The following is a 5,748-nucleotide window of genomic DNA, read 5'->3' as shown; positions in this document are numbered from 1 at the left end:
CTGGAAAAGGTCAGTTTTCATTCCAATCCCAAGAGAGGCAATGCCAAAGAATGCTCAAACTACCGAACAATTACACTCATCTTACATGCTAGTAAAGTAATGCTCAAAATTCTCCAAGCCAGGCTTCAGCAATACGTGAACCGTGAACTCCCAGATGTTCAAGCAGGTTTTAGAAAAGGCAGGGGAACCAGAGATCAAATTGCCAACATCTGCAGGATCATCGAAAAAGCAAGGGAGTTCCAAAAAAATATCTATTTCTGCTTTATTGACTATGCCAAAGCCTTTGACTCTGTGGATCACAAGAAACTGTGGAAAATTCTGAAAGAGATGGGAATACCAGACCACCTGACCTGCCTCTTGAGAAACCTATACTCAGCTCAGGAAGCAACAGTTAGAACTGGACATGGAACAGACTGGTTCCAAATAGGAAAAGCAGTACATCAAGGCTGTATATTGTCACCCTGCTTATTTAACTTATATGCAGAGTACATCATGAGAAACACTGGGCTGGAGGAAGCATAAACTGGAATCAAGATTGCCAGGAGAAATATCAATCACCTCAGATATGCAGATGACACCACCCTTATGGCAGAAAGTGAAGAGGAACTCAAAAGCCTCTTGATGAAAGTGAAAGAGGAGAATGAAAAAGTTGGTTTAAAGCTCAACATTCAGAAAATGAAGATCATGACATCTGGTCTCATCACTTCATGGGAAATAGATGGGAAACAGTGGAAACAGTATCAGACTTTATTTTTGGGGGCTCCAAAATCACTGCAGATGGTGACTGCAGCCATGAAATTAAAAGACGCTTAGAAGGAAAGTTATGACCAACATATATAGCATATTCAAAGGCAGAGACATTACTTTGCCAACAAAGGTCTGTCTAGTCAAAGCTATGGTTTTTCCAGTAGTCATGTATGGATGTGAACTGTAAAGTTGAACTGTAAAGAAAGCTGAGTGCCAAAGAATTGATGCTTTTGAACTGTGGTGTTGGAGAAGACTCTTGCGAGTCTCTTGGACTGCAAGGAGATCCAACCAACCCATCCTAAAGATCAGTCCTGGGAGTTCATTGGAAGGACTGATGCTGAAGCTGAAACTCCAATACTTTGGCCACCTCATGCAAAGAATTGACTCACTGGACAAGCCCCTGATGCTGGGAGTGATTGGGGGCAGGAGGAGAAGGGGATGACAGAGGATGAGATGGCTAGATGGCATCACTGACTCAATGCACATGAGTTTGGGTGAACTCCAGGAGTTGGTGATGGACAGGGTGGCCTACCGTGCTGCAGTTCATGGGATCTCAAAGAGTCGGACACAACTGAGTGACTGAACTGAACTGAACTCATTCTTTTGATTCTTGACCTATACAAAAAGCTGAAATAGTCCCTAAATTCGCACAGTGTCAGGCAGAAGGTCTGTAGCTTTTGAACTGTTTTAGATTCTTATCTGGGAAGATGAATGGGACTGGGGAAAAAGGTGATCTAAAATGAGGCATTCCCAGTAGCTCTTGGTTGAGGGTGGCAAGCAGAAATTGGCATGGATGTTTAGGGGGTACCTTTGTTGGTAATAGGATCTTCCTTCAAGGATGCTTTTGACCTAGGCAGGACCAAGAGTGTTCTTTCCATTCAGATACAAGTGGTTAAGAATCTTAGTTTATAAATACCCACTGCCATGGAAAAGTTATTCTGGGACAGAGAGGACTATGGAGAGAAATCATTCGGAGAGGCTGAGAAGAGTGTCCTAAGACTAGCATCATCCCTGTTCTTTTTATTTTAGTTTCAAGACTTTTTTTTAACTTAAGCTAATTTGAATTGGGTTTCTCTCATTTGCAACCAAGAAGGCTGGTTGATAAGACAACATTCAAGTTTGCAACACTTCAGAATAAAAGGGTTTACTGACCCTTCTCCTTCTCTTACACCCCCGGATGCAATCCATCAGCGAATCCCACTGGCTTCTTCCTCAGCAGCTATCCAGGATCTCACCACTTCTCAGCTCTTCAAGAACTACAGGGGTTTTGGTCACCATCACCTTTCCTCTGGATTCTTGCCTTCTATCAGGGTTCCTGTTCCCATGCTTTCCCTGCCATACTCTTCTCACAGTGGCCAGAGCGATCCTTTGAAAATAATTATTTCTCCAACTAAAATACTTCAATGACTTTTCACTTCACCCAAATAAAATCAAAAATCCTTATCACAGCCTCTAAGACCCTCCCTGATTTAGCCGCTTCTGCCCTCTCTGACCTCATCTCTATTACTCTGTTCCTTGCCCACTGCACTATACCCATACTGGCCTCTTTGATGCTCCCTAAACACATCAAACACCCTCCCAATTTAGGGCCTGAACTACCTCTGCCAGGAAAGTTCTTCTCCCAGCTAGTGCATGCCACTCCCCACTTTTCACTCAGGTCTCTGCTCAAACATTAGCAGAGAGACATTCACTGCCCACCTCAACTATAATAGCATCCTGCCAATAGTCCCAGTCCCATTTCAACCTCTATCCTCATTACTCTACTTCATTTTTAATAGCACTTGGCACTATTGATTATATTAAACCCATACGTATATATTTTCTTTCTTCCACTGAATACTTCCTGAGGACTGGGACCTTAGCCATTTTGCTCTCTGCCATCAGCACCTAGAACAGCTCCTGACATTCAGGAAGACTCTGGATGAGTTGCATAATGATACACACATGGCTGAGCAAAGCCTGTGCTTACTCTAGACAGAAATCAAACAATAAGTAACTGGCCTATGAAAGCAAGCAATTGCAGTCAGAACTTCATCAGTTACTGTACATTAATCTCTGCGAGGAGCCCTAGGAAACAAGACACTATGTAGACAGAATGAATGATGTGGTCTCAGGGCTCACTCCTCTCAGTCTCTTCCAGGAGGACATTGGACAGTAAGTCATCCAGCCTCCCCAGGTGACAATAATAGCAACAACTATAACCCAAGGTCACCTACTTTATGCCCACTCTTTTAAGTGCTTTGCTTTTGTTAGCTATTTTTTTTTGTGTCACAATTTGTTCATTTTTATAAATGTATGTGAAGTGAAGTCACTCAGTTTTGTCCAACTCTTTATGACCCCATGGACTGTAGCCTACCAAGCTCCTCCCTCCATAGGATTCTCCTGGCAAGAGTACTGGAGTGGGTTGCCATTTCCTTCTCCAGGGGATCTTCCCAACCCAGGGATCGAACCAGGGTCTCCTGCATTCCAGGCAGATACTTTAACCTCTGAGCCACCAGGGAAGCCCCTTTATAAATGTATAGTTGCTTTTAAATGTGTAAGTTTCAAGTCTATATCAAAGTGATTCAGTATATTTATTATTTTTAAGATTCTTTTCCGAGTTTGCTTTTTTCTTTTCTTTTCTTTTCTTTTTGGCTGTGTCATGCAGCATGTGGGATCTTAGTTCTGACCAGGCATGGAAACTCTGTCCCCTGCATCACTGCATTGAAGCTCAGAGTCTTAACCACTGGACTGCCAAGGAAGTCCTTTGTTAACTTCTTTTAATGGCCACGGTGACGCTGGGAGGAAGGCCGTGTTATTACACTCATGTAAGATTAGAAAATTATGTCGCAAGCGGTCTGAATAACTTGCCTAAAGTCACAGAACTACTTAGTTGCAAGCCAAGGTTTGAACCATCACATGCTGGTGCACAAATGTAGATTAACCACATTGCCACTGGACTGCACCATGAGTTATAGTTTAAAATATAGTCCTCATTGTCTTGTAGTCCACACACACACACAATGTAAAAAAAGTAAAAGCTTCACAAAACAGTGCTTGCCCACTAATTATATACTATAATTATCTATTATCTATCATATGACCAGTGATACAAAAAATAAAACAAAGGGCCCTGTTTGAAGTCCTCTTTAGCCCCATCACACCCACCTCCATCTCTAATCTTACTTTTAAACAGATTCCAGGGGTGAATTGCACTTAAATCCCCACTGACTCAGTGAAGGGACCTTATTAGACAGTTCACTCTATAAGGAAAAGGACACATCCAGAAGAACCCACCTACAGAGAGGAGAAAATAGGATGAGAAGGAAATATTAAATTCTCCTATTGCACAATGCTGCCTAAGGCTAGCCCCATCCTGCCTACTGGAGAATTTCTACAGAAAGGTAAAACAGTGTTGTGCAAATAAGAAGGTTGCTTCGATTGAGGCTTAGTAGCATTCCTCCATGTCTGAGGAATGTTAGCTCAGGTCTGTTTCTGCTGTTTAGAGGGCAGTGCCTATATACTGAGGGACCCGCTGGGAGAGGACAGGATGCGCTTGCGCTCAGTCCTCAGTCATATCCGACTCTTGTGACCTGTGGACCATAGCCCACCAGGCTCCTCTGTCCCTAGGACTTTCCAGGCAAAAATACTGGAGTGGGTTGCCATTTCCTTCTCCGGGGGCTCTTCCTGACCCCAGGATCAAACCCACATCTCCTATATCGCCTACATTGGCCGGCCGATTCTTAACTACTGAGCCACCTGGGAAGTGGTCAGGTATTTATTTTTAACTTCTTTTATCTAATTGAGGTTTTATTCTGTATCTCTTAGCATTATTGTTGGATCTTTGAGATATTTTAACTAATTGCCTTTTTATCTCTCATATTTATGCCTTAAAACAGTTTCTAGGTGAACACTTTCAAAATAGCTAAATAAATGATTAACCTCTGAATAGAATGATTATCAGTTTTTATAAAACAACCTCAGGTTTTCACTTGTACAGTCACTGTGTTACCCAAAGTAGCTTTAAAGTTCTTCCCTAGATATTCCAGAATACACAGTATACTTTATTTGCATGGCAGCTGTTGGTGAAAATATTGGGATACATTAGTAGGCTTTATAATTAACTCATCAACCTAAAGCTTAGTTCAAAGAATTAATGATAGAGAAATCTACTAGGAGAAGTTTCATTTAGTTGTAGTTATAGCTAGTTGTATTCATGGTTTTTGACCCATTTTCAATGGATTATTCCAAACATGGCACAAAGTCTTCAAAAACCTCAAATCCTGATTCTAGGTACTATGTAAAATGTCTTGTGTTGCTTCTGCTCCTTTATTTTCCCTAATATCTCACCACTCACTTTTAAATTCCCAGGTCTCCTCTTAGAAAACCAGTCCAGGCTGACTCTCAACTCACAGCTTGTCTCTGAGTTGCAATCCCCAGTTACAAACACCCCAAGAACCTACTCCTAAATTTAATTTGCAATTTCCTCAGTGAATATGCAAAGACATGGAGAAAGTTTCCCCCCCACCTTTGGAAGCTCTAGAATTAGCTCTTAAATTATTTCTCCTTCCAAAATAGCTCTTAGGGTGCACAATAAAAACTTTAACCGTCTTAGTTGCACTGCACTGAGTATAAGAGTGTGGTCTTGGAAATAATTAAATTCAGAAGGTCACAGTTCACATCTCAGATCTACTATTTATGAGCCATGTGAGCTCTGGCCAGATCTTAGGTTGTGGTGAGCCTCTGATTTCTCATCTAGAAAATGGAAGGTGGTGATACTTCCTTCCCTGCTGTGGCTGGTATCAGCAATATCACAGGGAAAGCACCTGGTACATGTTATCAATTAGATGACAGAGTGCAAGGTAGCCTGGTACTAAGAGGACAGGTTTTAAAGCAGGTCCAAAACTAATGCTAGTGGCATGCATGCTAAGTCGCTTCAATCGTGTCTGACTGTTTGCAACCATATGGACTGCAGCCCACCAGGCTCCTCTGTCTATGGGGTTCTCCATGAATGGACTGGGT

At 42.0% G+C, this 5,748-nt stretch overlaps 1 non-coding gene across 1 annotated transcript; it reads right to left on the bottom strand.

Moving 5' to 3' along the window:
* Window positions 1-3,176: 3,176 nt before the first annotated feature.
* On the bottom strand, window positions 3,177-3,248 carry TRNAS-GGA (transfer RNA serine (anticodon GGA)). Its single transcript has one exon. It is a non-coding gene; the product is annotated as a tRNA-Ser (tRNA).
* Window positions 3,249-5,748: the final 2,500 nt, after the last annotated feature.

The sequence above is a fragment of the Ovis aries genome, chromosome 8 (assembly GCF_016772045.2).
Source record: "Ovis aries strain OAR_USU_Benz2616 breed Rambouillet chromosome 8, ARS-UI_Ramb_v3.0, whole genome shotgun sequence".
In the NCBI taxonomy this organism is placed as follows: Eukaryota; Metazoa; Chordata; class Mammalia; order Artiodactyla; family Bovidae; genus Ovis; species Ovis aries.
This window is presented reverse-complemented; position numbering and strand designations above follow the sequence as displayed.